This window comes from Delphinus delphis, chromosome 7 (assembly GCF_949987515.2).
Source record: "Delphinus delphis chromosome 7, mDelDel1.2, whole genome shotgun sequence".
In the NCBI taxonomy this organism is placed as follows: Eukaryota; Metazoa; Chordata; class Mammalia; order Artiodactyla; family Delphinidae; genus Delphinus; species Delphinus delphis.
Window position 1 is genome coordinate 9458064 of NC_082689.1, and position 20173 is coordinate 9478236.

A 20173-nucleotide genomic window follows, 5' to 3' on the forward strand; every position below is an offset into this window, starting at 1 on the left:
AAAAAAAGGGAGCCCAGCCCCTTAATACTCATTGAGAAGAGTGTAAATTGGTTTGGCAATATCTTCCAAAAACCTTAAAGTCATCCATTCCCTTTGACCCAGATATTCTACTCCTAAGGAATTTATCAGAGACATGTACAACATTTTTTATATAAGAATGTTTGTCATGGGTTAATTATAATCATGAAAAATCAGTGCTGACCTAAGGGTCCAATAGTTGGGACTAGTTAAATAATCATGGCCCATTTAGATGATGGAATACTCTGTGGCCAATAAAACAATTTGTGAAGAAATGATTAATAACATAGATCAATGTTAATGATCACTTGTTAAAAGGCTCAGAAGTGTATACACCCCTGCTCCAAATATTTAAAGGAAAATATTTCTATGTGCAGGAGGAAGGAGCATATTAGCTTGGCAATAAATAAATGCAATTATTTCACATCACAGATACAGTTTGAAGGAAGCTAAAGTGTAGCCCCCAAATATTTGTGAGTTGGCTACTAACTCTCATGGTATTAGCTTATTTTAAGTCATAGTGCATAGAAATTTATTGTTATATATTTATCTCTATTTTGAAAACCTTAAAATCTGTAAATACTGTTTCGAACATCTTATCAGCTGCGAATATTTTGTTAATGAACAATCCTGGCTGCAAGAAAAGCCACAGAGGAGCTTCCCAGGGGTTTTGCGACGGTTTAGATCTGGCTGGAACATGGGTTTCATCAGGCTCCCAATCACCTGTGAGCAGTGTGAGACTGACTGTCTTTTCATGGATGAAGAAGTCGACGGCAGACGGTGAAATAACTTGTCCCAGCTCGTCTCCCAGGCAGAGGCTGACCTAGAAAGAGTCTAGTTCTATTTCATTGCCTCATACCCTCTCCAGGAAGGGCAGGCGGCCAGTCTCATTATACAACACACACCATCATTTGGTATCTCAATAGAAATCATGTGACCTGTAAGAATTCCTTAAAATTTTAATTTAGCATATTTTCTCTGATATTTCCAGTGAATCATTTTAATAAATTTGAAAATTGAGCTACTTGTATTTATTTTTTGACGTGTAATACCCGAGGTACAAGAAAACTGCATCTAAGGGGCTTCCCTGGTGGCGCAGTGGTTGGGAGTCCGCCTGCCGATGCAGGGGACAAGGGTTCGTGCCCTGGTCCGGGAAGATCCCACATGCCGTGAAGCGGCTGGGCCCGTGAGCCACGGCCGCTGAGCCTACACGTCCGGAGCCTGTGCTCCGCAACGGGAGAGGCCACAACAGTGAGAGGCTCGCGTACCACAAAAAAAAAAAGAAAAAGAAAATTGCATCTAACACTGTTATAAATAAAAGAAATCAGATCAGTCATCAAGGGCTCCAGAGTGAACAGCAGCTTCATAACCTCCATGCTTATCATCTTTGCCTTCTGGGTGTAATTTAATAAGATCAATTCGAAGAATGGTAATTGCAACTTCAGTTGCAAATTTCAAACTCTTAACTTTGTCTATGGTTGGTTCCTACACCCCTGCTTGTTTGTTGTCTCAGGGTTTACCACTGACCAAGTCAAGACCGAGCCATTTTAGATTTTTGCGTTCTGAGCCTCACTGTGAAAAGCTCTCGATTTTGCAGCCCGATCTGTGGAGTCTTGGGCAGCATTAACTGCTAGAGCATTAGGAATAACAAGAAGAGATCTTGCAAACTCGGCAAGAGCCAGCTGTTCCCGGGAGCCCATGCTGGTTGCATAGTTTTCAAGGTATACGGAAAGCGCTGCTTCTACAATCTGCTTCTACCCGGACCCACAGATTTTGACTCCAAAACTCTCACCACACAAAGGGCATCAGGTAACGAGTGCTCCATCTCGCCACACATGAAATCATTTGCCCCAAGTAAGATGAATGACGCAGAGGTACGAGCCTTAGTGTTTTTAATCAAGATCAGTTCATCATCACAAATTCTCTCCTGTACCAACATTGAAGCTTCAAAAGTTTCTTCACCTTCCAAATGAAAATTGAGCTACTTTTAAAAGAGAGGTCTAAGATTCCTCATTGATCCCAACGTCTCTTCTGCACGAATTATTATGGCAAGACGACGAGGTATTTGTCATTCATCCAGTGAAGGTCCCTAAAGCTTAAGTCCTTTGCCCACCAGGAGAGGAACTCAGGAGGCACTGGGAAAAGGTGGGCACAGTGGGCATCTCAGCATTTGAATATATTTGGGCAATATACACCCCACCCCGGTCCCCCAGGTTCGGAGATTGTGTTACTCCCATCACTACATTTGAAAAATCCTGCTGCTGGGACAAAAGCAGAGTCTCTGGTGTTAGAAGGGTCTGGGTTTAAACCGTGGTCTCTGCCACTTACCTGGGGCAAATGTCTTTTTAAAAAATATTTATTATTTATTATTTTTGGCTGCATCAGGTCTTTGTTGAGGCACGTGGGATCTTCCGCTGCGGCACGGGCTCTTTGTTGCAGCGCATGGGCTTCTCTCTAGTAGTGAGTGGCATGTGGGTTTTTCTCTCTCTAGTTGTGGTGCACGGGCTCCAGAGCACATGGGCTCTGTAGTTTGCAGCACGGGCTCTCTAGCTGTGGTGCGTGGGCTTAGTTGCCGTGCGGCATGTGGGATCTTAGCTCCCCCAACAGGGATTGAACCTACGTCCCCTGCATTGGAAGGCAGATTCCTTACCATTGGACCACCAGGAATGTCTCTTTTGGGCAAATGTCTTAATCTCTTGTGACCTCAGTTTCTTCATCTCCAAAATGGAAACAACCACGATGCCCACTTCATTGAATTTGGAGGGATGACCTGGGATAAATCCAAAGTGCCCAGCACGATGCCAGGCACATGATGCCAGCCCGTGAGCTCCGTAGAGGACGGTCCTTGCCTCTTTCCTTCCCTCTTTCCCTCTTGTTCCCTTGCTGGTCACCCCTTCATACTTATAACACACTCAGGCCCCAAATACCTACAGATCAGAACCTTGTCTTTGTTCTCATCAACTATCTAACAATATTCAACCATACTTCATTGGGACTTCTGTGGCAGTCCAGTGGTTAAGACTCCGTGCTTCCACTGCAGGGAGCATGGGTTCCATCCCTGGTCGGGGAACTAAGATGCCGCATGGTCAAAAAGAAAACAAAAACATACTTCATCAAGTTCTGCTTTCTTAGTTGTATTCTTCAAGGATCTTTATTTCAGCTTTTCACTCTGACTTGGTATTTGACTTTTCTAATCATCAATAATCATTAAGAATTGCACATTCTTTGCAGTAAGTATTTTCTCAACAGCATAATTAAATAGTCATCCATCTATCCAGTCAATACACAAAGTTGCTCATGAAGGATTAGGGTGACTTGCCAGATAACCGCATACCAAATGGGGCATTCTGACTCTTTCTAAGCATCTGTCCAGGAAATACGATTGTAATTTAGCACACGACTGTTTCTGCTTTCTCCTGCAGGCTGTTGTTATTCTATCAGATCAAATTTCTCCCTGTTTTGGAAATCATATATAATTTGGGGATTTTACAGAGTGGGGTTGAGATTGTGTCAGAGAGAGTTTATGAAATTAGATATTTTATTTGATGAAGAAGGATTTTGTTACCTGAACATTCTACTGAGAAATGGAGAAGCAAGAATTGCAAGGGCAAACTGCGAGTAATTTTACCTTTCGATATTACTCAAAAGCTCACAAAGCACGGGCATTCCAAAATGTAGAAAGATATTGTATTTTAAATGAATTAGGAAGATTATTTTCACTCACTGCATATTTAAACTATAAACAATTATGATATGCTTTTGGTCCAAATTTACAACTTTAAATATGCGTTCCCCTATGTGTCTCTGTTTGGCTCAGTTGGTCTAAACACAGCAAAACTTAGATTTTCAGCTATTGAAAATTTTCCTCTGGAATAGGAGCAATTTTTATACATTAGGAATAAAAGCATCATTATTAAATATGGGAAAGATGAGTCTGAGGCTGAAATGAAAATGGAATCAATGGAAGTTTTTAATAAGGGAAAACTGACTACATTGAAATGTTTCTTCCTTTAAGAACTCAGAAATGAAGCTGCCCTCGGAGAGTCGAATTAGTGCACCTCTAACACAGTGGGTGTGATTAGGAATCGGTGGCAGACATTGTTGGTTGCTCCCCAGCATTCATTTGCCCACCTGCTCTTTCCACATGAACCCTGATTTTTCCCATAGCCTCTCTCCTCTGCATTGCTTGTGCTCAGTGAATGGGCCTCACCTCTAGCTCCAGGGGGTGCGACATGATGGGTCTAAGCCATTCCTTGTAGGTTTGTTCCCCCTGCCTATGATTGGTATGGGCATGGGCATGTGACAAAATTTTGGCCAATGAGACAGAAGGAGAAATTTGCAGGAGCTTCTGGGAAAGATTTTATCACTTATAAGGAGTGTTGACTAAAAAAAAATGCACAACCTAAAAGTTGAGAATCATGTTTTATTTGGCAGACTTTCTGAGGACTTCAAGCCTGGGAGGCAGCTTCTCAGACACGATATATAGGAGTTTTGTGACAAAGAGCAGGTAGTCGGAACATCAAAAGATTACTGTTAATTAAAGAAAACCAGATATGTCAAGTTAATGAATTTAGCACTTTTCTATGTATGGGGAGGTGCAAGAATCTGGGCTCATTGAAATCTTTCCTTTAGCTATCTAGGGCCAGTATCCTGTTTCTTTCCCATCCTGAGTCCCCTCAGGATGCACCGCTGGGGGTGGCTGCAGGGGCTGAGGGCTTGGCAGTGGGCAGCCCGTTGGTCTCCATCCTGGACTTCCTCAGGGCTCACCATCCAGGATGGCTGTAGTGGCTTGATGGCTGCAACATCCTTTGTTTACTGATATGGCAGGCAACATTTTTCATTCACAGGAGAAACACAGCCCCTTTTTGGGCACTGGCTGTTGTGTTTTGATGCGATCACTGGAGAAGCAGCAGCCATTTTGTGACTAGGAGGGGAGCCAGCCTGAGGTGACAAGAATGTTTCCTGGAGGAGGCAGAACCAATAGATTGTGGAGAGAAGGAGCCAGAGCACTGTCCCTGTGTTGGGAACCTCTTTTCCTTTAAACTTGTTTTTATGTGAAATAATGCCATGTTCCATCAGATTTAATACACCATCCATTGAATACCATGGCATTATTTATTATATAGAAAGAAATAACACTCTTAAGGAAACTGAAACACAATGGGTTTCTATCACTTGTTTTACGGTTATTGAAAGAGCTCTTTTATTCTTCACTAGACATGTATTTTATTATGCTATTTTTAGCAATTATAGTGGACCCTTGGTTAACACAGGTTTGCACTGCACAGGTCCACGTATAGGCAGGTTTTTGGTTTTTTTTTTTAATGACTGTATTTGGAGGTAGAGTCTTATTTATTTTATTTTACTGATTTATTTATTTTTGGCTGCGTTGGGTCTTCGTTGCTGCACTCAGGCTTTCTTCTGGTTGTGGCGAGCAGGGGCTGCTCTTTGTTGTGGTACACGGGCTTCTCACTGCAGCGGCTTCTCGTTGCGGAGCACAGGCTCTAGGTGCATGCGCTTCGGTAGCTGTGGCACATGGGCTTAGTTGCTCCACGGCATGTGGGATCTTCGTGGACCAGGCCTCGAACCCGTGTCCCCTGCTTTGGCAGGCGGATTCTTTCTTAACCACTGCACCACCAGGGAAGCCCTAGGCGGTTTTTTTTCACTAAATACATACTGCAGGACTACATGCCCTGCATTTGGTTGAATCCACGGATGTATTAGGGGAACCACTGACCAAAACTGCCCGCCCTGGACAGGCACGATAGTAACCACTGGCATGAGTTATCTTACAACAGGAGGTCCTGGTAAGGAACATGGAACTAACAAGCTACCACCAACTGGAAGAATTCGGGAAAGGTCAAAAGGAGAGAGGAGACGTCAGTCCATATATCCTACCAGACTCCCAGAATCCTTCTCGATGGAATACATCTTGGCTGAGCGATGCATGTGCCACCAGGAAGGACCCTGAGTCAGAATGACTGGCCAGAGACAACCCAGAAACTAACCCCATCACCATAAAACCTGAGACTGCGAGCCACACGGCAGAGCGGTTCTCCTGGGTTCCCTTGCCCTGCTGCTCTCTGCCCGGGGGCCCCTTCCCAATAAAGTCTCTCATTTTGTCAGCACGTGTGTTTCCTTGGACAATTCATTTCCGAGTATTAGACAGGAGCCCACTCTCAGCCGCTGGAAGGGGTCCCCCTTCCTGCAACAGATGCAAAACCTTCAACAGGAGGGTAGACGCTGAAGTTACACAAGGATTTATAACTGCATGGAGGGTCAGTGGCTGCCCCCGCCTTGTTGTTCAACGGTCAACTGTACTTCATTAATTTTATAAATTATATTAATACAATACATGTATTACATTAATTTTAATATAATAAATTTACATTAGCCTTGTATATACCTAAAAATGGAAAATATAAGTAGAATAAATAGATGAAGGTATTCCTAAAACTTTCCCATATTCAACGTCTGAGTCTTTAATGTTTTACTCAGAATATTATCTCTGTGGCGTGGAGAGCATGGTGATAACAGCAGTAAAGTGCTGGGCTCTTAAGCTGGCTCTGCAGTGACTTAGAGCTAGCTTCCTTTTGATTCCCACTTTGGGAAAGCTGTAGACACCTCAGATTCACCCCTATTCCCTCCCATTTTCATCCTGGATTCAAACTGTGCTCTCCCACAACTTCTGGATTTTCTTCCAAACTACTGTTTTCATGCTTAGCTCCAGTTTCTGGTTACTATGAATAAAGGTTCTATAAACATTCGTGTACAAGTTTTTGCCCTCTTTTACCCTTTAAGTTGTTAACCATCTTCTATTAGTTAACAATCCTTAATAATAAATTGTTTCTGGTAAAATAAGTATGGTTTCTCTCTCCTCAATGGACTTTGCTTGAGATACCTGGCATGGTATCTCATTTTTTCATTTATTTTGCAGGGTACTTGGTGAGAGCTTTTAATATGGGAATACTTCACGTCTAGGACATTTTCTTGTATAATTTTTTCTGGAATTTCTTTTTTTCCAGGTATTGGACATCCTGGTCTATTTCTTTTATTATGTTTTTTTCCCTACATTTACTTTTATTACGTTTTTTTCCCTACATTTACTTTTGATTCTTTTTTTCTAGGAAATATTCTCAATTTTATCCTCCAACACTTCTAAGCAGTTTTTCATTTTTCCTATATATTTTCTAAAAGCTCTTTTTAGTTTTCTGAGTGTTTCTTTTTTATTGTGTACTGTCCTTGTTTCATGGATACAATAACTTTCTTATCCTTCTGAGGATATTACTGATGAGTATTTTGTTCTGCCTTTGTTCATTGTCTTTGTTTTTTCCAAGGTTACATTTCCTGTATGTTGTTGTTATTGTTAATTTGTTTTGGCGTTCCTCAAAAGCCTGATATAACTCGTCACCATTCATGTGTATTCAGGAGTAGGGTGCTAGGAAGCTGACTGGAAGATCTGGGCATTTGAGCAGGGCTTGGCCAGAGGAGGACCTCACTATAGGGTGATCTGCTGAAGCTCTTTGGTTGGAGGATCCTGACTATTAATATCTTGAGATCTCTTTTCAGCCTGGTGAAGAATCTTCCAGCTTTCTTCCTGGAGGGTATAAACCTGGCTGCCCACAGCTTTCTGTGAGCCACTGGGAAGTTAGAGTGAGTCTCCCAGTTCAGTATGTGGATTTTCACTTAATCCCTTGCCATATTCAGCCCTGAGTTCCTCTGTCCCCAGTGGCCTGGGGTCCTGAGTCCATTGTATCCCTAGTTTACCCCTCCAGAGACCAAACTTCTGGTCTTCTCCTGGGTGGTGAGGCAAAGCTCTTGCTGGTTGTGCAAAGGAGAGTAGGGGACGAAGATGAAGGTGGTTCTAACCACATTTTAAACAGGTTGTTGGGAATTCCCTGGTGGTCCAGTGGTTAGAACTCGGCGCTATCATTGCTGGGGCCCAGGTTCGATCCCTGGTCAGGGAAATGGGATCACACACACACACACACACACACACACACAAACAGGATGTCAAACATCCTTCTTGTTCGAAGGTCCTTTTTTACTCTAGCATTCAAAAAGAACCTATTTCCGCCCATTCCTGAGCCACCCTGCTCTGAGGTTCTGGGGCACAAATCTGATTACTTCCTGACTTCCCTACCACTAGCTTAGAATTCAGCTTTTTCAGGGCTGTTAAATCAGCTACCAGTAAGTCATCTGCTTTTCAGCATGCAAAATTGTTGCCTTTGTCGCCTTTCCCATTCTCTTTTGTCTTTGCGGGTTTACGCTTTAGAAAAACCTTATAATTATCATTTTAGCGGCACTGCTAGAGGCAGGGAAGATATACAATAGTACTATAACTAGAAGCTACACTTTGTGTATCCTTAAGATGTTTAAAATGCTGTCAAGAATCTGACATACTATATTTGTCATTTTAATTTAAATACATAGGCTAATGCAAATGATTAAGTTGGTAGTCAACGTTTAAACTTAGGAATATCTATTAAATTTATAACGATTTTAAGATGTTTAAATGTTTAAAAGAGTTTGATCATCTACATTTTTAAGTTTGTTTCTCTACAGTTTTATAAACATGTGGTTTGATTTTGTTAGATTTGTAATTATGTCTCTTTAGATTTCAGAAGTACTTGAGAAAACCAAATATATTAAATTCATGAGATAGATTGAAATGCTTAAGAGGATTTAATCATGTTTGTCAGTGTTATTTAAATTTAAGAGAATTTATTAGATTTACAAGTTTTGTGGCTTTAATTTATAATTTTTAAGGTAATTTGATTAAGTTTGTAAACTGTGCTTAAATGTTTAAGGGATTACAATTTGTTAAATGTATAAGCTAATTACACATTAATCAAAGAACAATGAAAATGAGTGTTTTAATTTTAATACAAAATTACTTGATTTATAATTGAATTTCCTAGATTTGTAAGTTGTATTTGAGGGTTTAAAGAAAAATAGGTTTTTAACTTCTAACTTTAATTGAATATTTGTGATAAACACAAATAATTGTAATAAACTTAAAATGTTTCTAATAAACTATAAGCAATTACAAATAATTGTAAAATAGATTTTCTTAAATCAGATTTAAAAGATTTATATAGGAATTTGGGGACTATTGGGTGGCCAGTTGGAAAAAGAAAATTGATTTATGCCTCACATCAGGATAAATTACAAATAGATCAAAGATCTGCATGTAAAAAAAATGAGACCATACAAGTACTAGAAGGAAAAAAAATAGTGAATCCTCTTATTATCTTTCTAACTATGTCTCAAATTCCAAAAGCCATAAAAGAGAAGATTTATGCATTTGATTATATAAATATAAAAAACTTCTGTACGGCTAAGTCGCCAAAGACCTGTATGGAAATGTTTAAAGCAGCTTTGCTCATAATACACTGTACCTCCAAATTGGAAACAACCAAAATATCCATCAACTGGTAAATAGATAAATACATCCAAACGAAGAAATATTACTCAGCAATAAAGAGAACTGCTCATACATGCAAAAACATGGTTGAATCTCAAAAGCATTATGCTAAGTGAAAGAAGCCAGATATAAAAAAGAACCAGATATACTGTATGATTCCATTTAGGGCACGTTGAAAAAGGCAAAACAGAAATCAGGTCAGTGGTACCAGGGGATGGAGGTGGGAAAGGGGACTCACTGCAAACGGACATGAGAAAACTTTTGGGGTTGGTGAAAATATTTTATATCTTTATTATAAGGTGGTGGTTATACATTTATCAAATTTATGGGACCTAAAAAGGGTAATTTTCACTGTACTAAAAGCATAGCAAGAAGCCTGATTTAAAAAAAAATACAGCAAACAAAGACAAAAGAAAAATGATAAACTGGGAAAAACATTCACAGTTAATATCACAACAAAGGGTTAATCTCCCTAAAGAGTTTGTAGAAATAGAGAAACGACCAACAAATTAATTTTAAAAGTGAGCAAAAGACAGGAAAACCAAGTTCACAGGAAAAAAATTCACATGGCCCATAAACATGAAAAGATGCTCAATTTCACTCAGAATAATAGAAAGTGCATTAAAATCACACCAACGTATGTGTTTTCTGTTTCTCACCTACCCAGACTGACAAAATCCTGAAGACTGAAAACACTCTGTTAGCAAAAGGCTGTGGAGAAACAGGAAATCTCATGATCATGGTACAACAGCTAGGGAGGGAAATTTAGCATGATCTAATAATAAACGAGGTTCTCCACTGAGGTATTATTTGCAAAAGCTAAAAAGATTAGAAGCAACCTGCGTGTGGCAGCAGGAGACTGGTTGAATAAACTTTTCACACAACCATACAAAGGAGTATGCACTTGTCATTCTCTGTCCTAAAAAAGAATGAGGAAGATCTCCATGTGCTGCCGGGGAGGGACCTCCAGAACATATTGTGAGATGAATCCCCCCGCTAGAACATTAGGTCCAGGAGCCTGGGAGTCTTTGATCGTTTTGCTCATTGCTATTATCTCAGGATCTAGAAGAGTGTCAGTAATATAGTGGGAACTAAAAAAAAAAAAAAAAATTGTTGAATTAATGAATTGCCTGATCGTATCGTGTTGTTTTTATTTTCCCTTATGGCTTATCCTTTTCTTATCAATTCATAAAAGGTCTTTTTATCCTAAGTAGTGGTTATAATTCTTTGTTTCATAAGGGTGTCAACTGACATTGTTTATGCTGTATGACCATTTCAGAAATGTAAGGTTTTTTCTTTTTCTTTTTTGGCTGCACCGTGCAGCAAGCGGGATCTTAGTTCCCCAACCAGGGATTGAATCCGTGCCCCCTGCAATGAAAGCACGGAGTCTTAACCACTGGACCACCAGGGAAGTTCCCAACATTTTTTTCTAAACTTAAAATCTTTTCCCTTATGACTTTTGTGTTTCCTATATTAAGAAGGCCTCCCACACTTGAAGGTTACTCATATATTTTCCTAAACTACATTCCTAATATTTAATATCAATATAATTCACTGCATTAATAAATCAAAGAGAAAATATCCTAGGATTAGATTAATCAAAGTCCCAAAATGCTGACAAAATTCAGTAGCCATTCCTAATATAAATCCTAAGTAAAAAAAAAAAAAAAAAAACCTAAGAAAAATAGTGATAGAATTAAACTACTTAAATATAAAATATATTCACACACACACACTCACATATATACAAACCCATACACCTGGTAAACACCATATTGAATGGTAAAATACTGAAGCCTTGACATATAAATCAGGAACAAGGCCACTTTTATTCAACAGTACTTTTGGTTCTCTAGCTAATACAATAAAATAAGAAAATAAATGGAAGGAAGAGAAGGTGTTTTAATAGATAGGATAGCTAAAAATCTATTGAATAGAATTCATGAAAATTTAATAGGGAGATTGGATATACAAAATTATACATAAAATAGCTTTATTTAAAATAAATAATTTATATATAATATTTATAATATAAGCATTTAGAAATGGATATGGGAAAAAATGTACCCCACACACAATAATTTAAAACACTAAAATACCTAAAAATAATGAACATAAAGGTTACAGAACCTAATAAAAAAAACGCTATTCAATGTTACTGATGGTCCTAACGCCAATACCTGAACAAATTGAGTGACATTTCATATTCTAAGATTGGAAATTTCAATTTCTAAAAAAAGAAACTCACCCTCTCCCAAATTAATATATAAACCTAATGCAACAACAATCAGAATTCAGTTTCCTATTTTGGTAAGAGGACAAAATTTTATAAAATTCATATTATAAAATAAATATGTGAAAATTGCCAAGAAAATCTTGGGAAGAAAGAATAATGTCTTGTAATATATTAGAATGTAATAGAAGGTGATTATAAATAAATAGTATGGTATTTGTATATAATAAACAAATATACTGGTAGACTGGAATAAAGTTCAGAAGTAGCGTCAGATGTAAATGGGAAACTAATGTATGGTAAAGGTATTATTTCAACTTCAGAAGAAAAGGATGAATTATTAATAAATAGTGTTGATATGATAAGGCATCTACTTAAAAGAAATAAATTTAAACTTCTACCTCCAACTACATTCAAAAATAAAATCTAGATGGACTATTATGATAAATGCAAAAAGTAATACTACAAGATTTTATGGGAAAAGTATTACTTTAAAAACAATAAATAATAATAATACCATTTTTATTTTATAAAGTGGCACAGGAACGGGGGATAGCACCGCACTCAGGCTTATTACGCATGCTTTAGTACCATCCTTATTCTCTGGCTGAAATCTTGGAATCAACATTCTAGAGGTGACTGATTAGAAGCTATTATTTTGACTTGAAAATTCACTACAGAGGTGGTAGCTATTAGATTTGCTTCCTCTCCTAGGTCATGAGATCCAGAAATGCAACTTTAAGCAATATTCTTTATTTAAAAACATTCTATTACAATAAATCATACTGGAGGTCCTACAGAATTCACGATTACTCTCATTTTCTCCTTACCATGCATCATGACTTGGCTGTTTACACTTCAGACACAATCTCTTATGATGCAGATTTTCTGAAAGCAAAACTTGTACAATATTTTGCATAAAGGAAAGAGAATAAATAAGAAAACTATACATACTGATAATAAATATTTTTTCCAATACATATCCAACATGAGTACTTTTGATTCAGGGGGGATAAGAGTCATGTAAGTAATGAGAGCATAAAATACGGACATCATGCCAAAGTGGATGGATGTCACTGAGTTCCTACAGGTGAAGGCACAAATGGGGCTTCAAGCACATCAGAGCAGGTGCTTTGGACCCAGAGGAACATTCCAGGTGAGGACTTACTAGCGGGTAGCTTTGGCGGGGCTCATAATCTCTGTTTGCCTGCTCTTGTTCATATCTTCTGGGAGGATTAACATGAACTGTTATGTGTACATGTGCTTAGCAGAGTACCAGATACGTTTTAATTTTTCTTTCCTATCGAATTATTACTGGAATTTGTTAACATGACAGGCCAAGAATACAGACGTAGTTCCCTAGGTTTAGAAGATGCACAGATCCACTCTTGCAGCTCCAGTTAAAAAACTTGATGAAACCCACAATTTTCTAAGTCTGGAGATGGTGGGACCATTCCCAAGTGTAGGAAGGCAGTGTGAGTCAAGGCCACGCCAGTCACTTCTAACACACACTTTGCAGAGGCCTGACCCCAAAATACTAAGTGTGTCTGCCAGATGGGTGTGCTACAAATCTCAAAGAAATTCAGAGTACTCTACAAAACAATAAGATCAAACCAAGAAAAAAAAACTCGGAACACAGATGCAAGAGGAGCCTTTTCTTTCTTTTTCTTTCTTTCTTTTTTTTTTTGCATTAGTACAATATTATTTTTTCCAGGCATTCTGGAACAATGCCTGGAAAAAATAATACAATCTGGAACGCTCTCGCCAAAACCTTCCTGGATATGGGCAGGAAAAGTGACTAAGCAGGTAGGAAGGCCCCAGTGTCTATGGCTCCACTTTGCAGGGTGAATTTAGAGATGTACCTGCCCCTAAGCCTGTAAGCTGCTTCTTTATAAAATTACTATTTACAATCGGAAGGTGTCTATGGTTTTGCTTTTGGTACAAAATAGTAATCTACTGGTAAAAAACTTATTTTAAAAATCTCCCCCAGGAACTTTCCTGGTGGTGTAGGGTTTAAGACTCCACATTCCCAATTCAAGGGGCCTGGGTTCCATCCCTGGTCAGGGAACTAGATCCCACAACCATGCCGCAACTAAGGAGCTGGCAAGCCACAACTAAGGAGCTTGCTTGCTGCAACTAAGACCTGGCGCAACCAAGTAAATAAATAAATAAAATATTTTAGTTAGAAGGAGCTCTGCTCTACACGTGCTGAATTCCCTGGCAGGGAAGGAGGGGACATCAGACTCAACTGACCAAGAAGCTGACAGTTTCTCTCTTGATTAGATAACCATTTGCCATCAGAAAGACTCCGCACTTCCACTGCAGGGGCACGGGTTCAATCCCTGGTTGGGGAGCTAATGTCCTGCATGCCATGCAGCCAAAAAGAAAAAAGAAAAAAAAAGAAAAGAAAAGAAAGAAATATAGTTTTTCTCTCTCTCTCTCCTTTCTCTCCAGTGGGAGCTAGTTATATTTCCTCTTGTTCCCTGGTACTGTTCTCTTCAAATGCATCCTCACGTACAGCCCTACCATTCGGTAAGGGGTCATTTCATAGTTTTATTTCTGTGTCTTCTTTCTGTTTCTCTCCACATGTTTCCCTCTTCCCTTGGTTTTCTTTTTCTTCTTGTTTGTAAAATGAACACCAGCTACCAAATACTTGCATCTACGCCCTTTTCAGTGCCTATCTGCTAGTCAAAAAACAAACAAATAAAACCCAATAAAACATTTTTATTTCTGGGATTTAAATATTTCCTAACTACTAAATATATCAAAATTGGATATACTTTGTTGAAAATTCCTCAGCATCTGTTATGGATTGAACTGTGTTCCGCCCCAAATTCCTATGTTGAACTCCCAACCCCCACTGTGACTATATTTGGGGATAGGGCCTTTCAACAGGTAATTAGGGTTAAATGAGGTCATAAGGGAGGGGCCCTAATCCATCAGGACTGATGTCCTCCTAAGAAGAGGAAGAAACACCAGGGATGCACATGCACACAGGAAGGGCCATGTGAGGACACAGTGCAGGGTGGCCATCTGCAAGCCAACGAGAGAGGCCTCAAGAGAAACCAAACTTGCCAACACCTTGATCTGGGACTTCCCAGTTTCCAAAACTACGTGAAAATAAATTTCTGTTGTTAAAGCCACCCAATTTGTGGTATTTTATTATGACAGCCCCAGAAGACTAATACAGCTCCCAAAATGATAATGAGAAAATAATAACAGATCTCATCGAGTACATACCCTGCACCACATGTAGGGTGCTTTATGCTTTATCCCATCCAGTCTTTACAGCAACCCTAGGAGGTTAGTATCACTGTACATTTTATAGATGAATAAACTAAGACTCAAGGAAGTTTAGAAAAGCTTGCCCTAACTCACTCGCTGCTTAGGAGAATCTGAACCCAGGTCCATCTGACCCCAAAGCCTCTAAATCTGTTCAACCTGTTGCCTTAGTGGAATGACCAGAAGCCTCAGCTCTTCAATGTCCGTAATCCCGGAGGGAAGCAGTAACATTTATAATCCAAATGGTGCTGATCCATTAATTAATATTTGGCACTGGATGAGGTGTTTTTTGGTTCTTTTTTTGTTTTTTTTTGCGGTACGCGGGCCTCTCACTGTTGCGGCCTCTCCCGTTGCGGAGCACAGGCTCCGGATGCGCAGGCTCAGCTGCCATGGCTCACGGGCCCAGCCGCTCCGCGGCATGTGGGATCCTCCCAGACCGGGGCACGAACCCATGTCCCCTGCATCGGCAGGCGGACTCTCAACCACTGCGCCACCAGGGAAGCCCATGGATGGGTTTTTAACTTACATTTGATGGGGGTGTGACTGATGTGCTAAGAAGTCATGGCATTACATTCATTCCACATTTCACAAGGACTAGGGGCATCGCATTGTTCTAGGCAAAACAGACAAACCCCTGCCCCCATGGAGATTACTTTCTACTGGGGGGGGGGGAAGGGAGATGCCGATAAACAAAACAAGTAAATATATTTCATTGTGTATTAGAACGTGATAAATGCTGTGAAGAAAAGTAAACAAGGAAAAGAAAATAGGGAGTGTTGGGTGGCAGATGGGGGTTCCATTTTCAATAGGGCGGTCAGGGCAGGTGTTATTTGAGGACTGGAGAAGCCAGATGGTGAGACAGAGGAGCTGGTAGACTGCTTTGCTGCTCACCCAGCGTGCTCCATGTAGCCCTCCCAAGCACGCAGGCAGTAAGCAAAGTTCCTTCAGCATCCTATCCTAAAGCTGAGGTGCTCACTGGAGACAAACGGTGCATGTTTTTTATATTATAACCACAGGATTACATCTAACAGCCTTTCCTGCTAAACTGCAGATTATAAAGGAGAATAAGAGCAAAACAGCAATCACGAGCACTTTATTCAAATGCTTTGATATTCACTCATGCATTTGTTTTCGTGTCTGTATGCTTTCTATAGCCAGCTCCTTGAAAGCTCTTGTCTGGAGCACCCTGGTTGCGCAGCCTGTGGTGCTCCAAGGACAGTGGTACTTCAAGGACAAAGGACGACCCTGACTGAAAAAGTGTCAGTTACACCCCCTACCTGACTCTTAATCGCCCTCCCCACCATGTTGTGATGGATACGAAATTCCTGAGCCCACCTGGGCAACGCCCACCTGGGCAATGGGACCTGTCCCAAATAAGGAAAGGCATCCGCCCTGTCCCACTCCCACGCTATAGAAGGAAGGTATATGTGCCTCGACCAATCAGTAAATGAAATTTTCACCTCTGACCATTCCATTGTTTTCTAGCTATAAAAACTGATCAATAGCACACGTTCGGGCTCGACTCTCCCAGACTACTAGGAAGTTGGCCCACCGTTCTGGCAGTGACCCTCTCTCTAATAAATTCTATCTTCTTTACATTCTGCCTTGTGTCTGGGAATTCTTTTCCAACCCGCGTTCAGACCACGATACAGCGCAGTGCATCTTCCGTGTAGAAGATGCTTTGCAAACACGATGAGGAACTGGCCTCTGAGTCATCAGTATACTGCTCCCTGACCAGTATCATTTCTTATCATCACTCCAGCAAGTTGTCTGGAAGTACCATGTTTTGATTATACTGCCATGCCTTTGCACATGCATGTCCAATGCCTAGAGCATCCCCTGCTGCCTTGTCCTCTAGAAAAACTCATTCTTCAAGATGTAGTGTGAGTCATGTTATTGTGTCATAACAGTCAGTACAAGATCTTATTTGTCCGCCACTCACATGACTTGCTAGGTTAACTTTGGCACCTTCTTCTTCTCTGTTGGAGGCTCAGTTCAAGTTTCAGAGGAGAGGTGAGTCCTCCATGGCATTATTTACAAGCCAGCGAGAGGTGAGATACCCTCCATCCCACCTGTTCTTGGGTTATCATGGTAACTGGTAAGGGCAGCATCAGTCTCCTCCCAGTGCCCTCTTGGCATCATGTCCTCCCCCCCCACCCCCACCACCCCCCCGCACCGCTGGTGGATGCAGAAGGAGGCGTCTTCTGACTGTCTGAGTCCTGTTGGAGTCTCAGACCACACGGCTGGGGACACCGTGAGGTCCGTCCAGTCACTGCCTTCTCTTGCAACAAGCCACCGTGGGAGGCACCTGGTGGGGAGGAGAGGGTGGAGGTCTGCTCAGCTTGGAGCCTCAATCTACCTGGGGAGGCTGCCGGGTTTTTGACCTTCACCCCCCAGAGCAGCTTGGAAGGAAATGGCCAAGGACTCTTCACTGGACCAGCAGCATCTAAATCCTCCTTCCCGCTTCTCTGCATGTCTTTTTCCACCTACAATCTGGGAGCTTTGCCGGGTTGTAGAATAGGCGGGCAGGCTCTCTGCACATCCTAACCAATCTATTGTCTGTGCCAAAAACTCGTCTCCCTCCCCCATCCAAAGTTTGGGCTTTTGAAATTTAAAATCTTATGGCCTTGCATTTCAAAGCCTGGTCTTGGGGAACTCCCCTAAGCCAGGAACGAAACTGATTTAAAGGAGGAAAGCACTTATTAGAGGGAAAAGAAGATAAAATAATTAAAGGAAAAGTCCTCAATTAAACCTTCAGTTTTGTCTGGCCTGCCGTCTGGTATGATAGCGTAGATTTCCAAATATACAATTTAAAATAAAGCAATGCCTAAAAATATTTATATGAGGTACAGAAATTAAAATTATTTATAAAATGTTCTCTTGGGGAGAAAAAGCATTTTCTTGGAAAAAAGGTTAAAGGAAACATTTTATTCAAAGAGTTAGTTCTTTTCCCAAGTTATACCCATGACCACAAATGCAAGCTTGTGAGAGTTTTCATGTCAATATTTATGAAGTTCCATTCTAGGACTCAAGTTTAACAGCTGGCCAAAGCATCCCAGGCTCTTTCTGCTTAAGCTAAACTGGAATTGAGCAAAATCATCTGACAAGCCATACAATCTAGACCTTTCCTGGCTTCTAGCCTCTGACTTCTGACCGCCAGTGGAACTCACATTATCTCCACACCTCCTATCTGTCCTTCATTCTCTTGCAGACTCAGCTCTTGATTTTTTATTTGGGCTGTGATTTTAACACAAGGTCTTGATGCCGTATGTCTTGTCAGCTCCCCAGTCCTAGGGCTCAGGGTGGCTCCTGGAAGCTATATGCTAAGATTCATTTTTTTTAATAGATTTATGAGGGCATTCAGCCTCACTTATTTATTTTATTTTATTTTTTAAATATTTATTTATTTGGTTGTGCCGGTCTTAGTTGTGGCAGGAGGGCTCCTTAGTTATGACATGTGAACTCTTAGTTGCAGCATGCATGTGGAATTTAGTTCCCTGACCGGGTTCAAACCCGGGCCCCCTGCATTGGGAGTGTGGAGTCTTCACCACCATGCCACCAGGGAAGTCCCAAGGTTCATTTTTCCTGAGACAAAGTAACATAAAATTTCCTCCAGTTGGCTGCCATCCATTGTGTTGCCTATTTTTCAGAGATGAGATTTTCAAACTGTTGTCTGTGCATTGTCTCAAATTCCTCATCCCATCTCTTTTCAACCTACTACACCCTAGCTCTGTAAGCAGATAGGGTAGGGGGGTCCCCTAAGAAAGAGAACTAGGCACGGCTTTCTCGACAGAAGAAAAGCCATTTGGGGCCTGAGCCATTTGGTAATCTAAGCCTGGCCACAATGCTTGCCCCTGAACAGGTATTAGTAATTAATGATCTTCAGGGAACAAAAGAATGCAGGAACAAAGTGTTATCAGGCAAGAGAAGTAACAACAGCAAAGATAATATATCAGTTGTAAAGACTCCCAGTTCTGTTTCAGCAGTAAAGATTAGCCTGAAGCACTCAACCACCAGATCAACTGGAACCTAAGGGATGTTGATGTTGACATTTCCCGTTCCTTGTAACTTCAGTCAGCTACAGCTTGGACTCTGTCCACCGACACCCAAGCCTCTTCATGAAGATACATGTACCTTTAGCTTAAAACCTAACCAACTTTGCTGCTTAGAAGATACTGCTTTGGAAAAGATCCCCCGTGTCCTCCTTACTCATTTCAAGCAATAATAAATCCTTCCTTCTCCTGGTCTCTGGCTTGGTTGTGTCTTTTGGCTCAACACCCACCAAGAGACAAACCCAGTTTTTCAGTTAACAGCTTCACAGTGCTTCATGGGCACTGCTACTTCTTAAGTCAGCAGTGATCTCTGTAGTGGCTTAACTGGGAAACATTTACTCATTCATTCAAAAAAATTTATCAAGGGAATTCCCTGCCGGTCCAGTGGTTAGCACTCCCTTTGCCCTTTCACTGCTGCGGGCCTGGTTCAGTCCCTGGTCAGGGAACTTAAGATCGCGCAAGCCACGCGATCTTTCTTTTTGGCGTGGCCAAAAAAGAAAATTAAAACAGACAAAAAACAACAACAACAACAAAATTTACTGTGTGTCAACCACGTGCCATGCACTTACTGTTCTAGGTGCTAGGGACACAGCAGTGTAGGAAATAATTAAAAGTCCCTATATCCATGGAGTTTACATTCTAGTAAGGGGAGAGAGACCATGTAGATTTACTTATTTATTGTTGTCCCTATTTCAGTGATATCCCAATCTCAAACCCCCAAAGCCTGGAAAAGCCTATACTTCTTCACCCCAATTTAATCAGTTGCTAAGTATCAATTCAACTCCTAAATCTCGAATCCAGCCCTTCTCCGTATTCCCACTACTTGCCTTCGTTTGGCCATGACGGAAATATTTACACCACAGAAACCAGCAATTGCTACGCATCAGGGCTTTTGCCCTTGGAGAACCAGTTGTAAACCATTTACCAGCCTATTGCTGATTAAGGAACCCTAAGTGTTTTCCTCTTGGACAGGTCCAAAGGTTTTCTATTCTCTACCAACCCCTGATTTACCCTCCTGGAAGTCATCCTTCATACATCTGCTGCCAGGGTGCTCCTTCTGAAACATCAGTGGGATCGTGTCAACCCTCTGTTTAAAACTCTTCCAGGGCTCCCCATCCCTTTCAAGGAATTGGCACTACAGATAAAACGCTCCTTGATCTG

General features: G+C 40.8%; 1 protein-coding gene, 1 non-coding gene and 1 pseudogene across 2 annotated transcripts in view; 1 reads left to right on the forward strand and 2 right to left on the reverse strand.

Annotated features, from left to right (window-relative positions):
• FBXO36 (F-box protein 36) overlaps nucleotides 1-20173 on the reverse strand; it is a 101666-nt gene that overhangs the window by 47085 nt on the left and 34408 nt on the right. The window lies entirely within an intron of this gene.
• LOC132428719 (T-complex protein 1 subunit alpha pseudogene) lies at nucleotides 1348-4252 on the reverse strand (annotated as a pseudogene).
• On the forward strand, nucleotides 7914-7985 carry TRNAD-AUC (transfer RNA aspartic acid (anticodon AUC)). The gene has a single exon. It is a non-coding gene; the product is annotated as a tRNA-Asp (tRNA).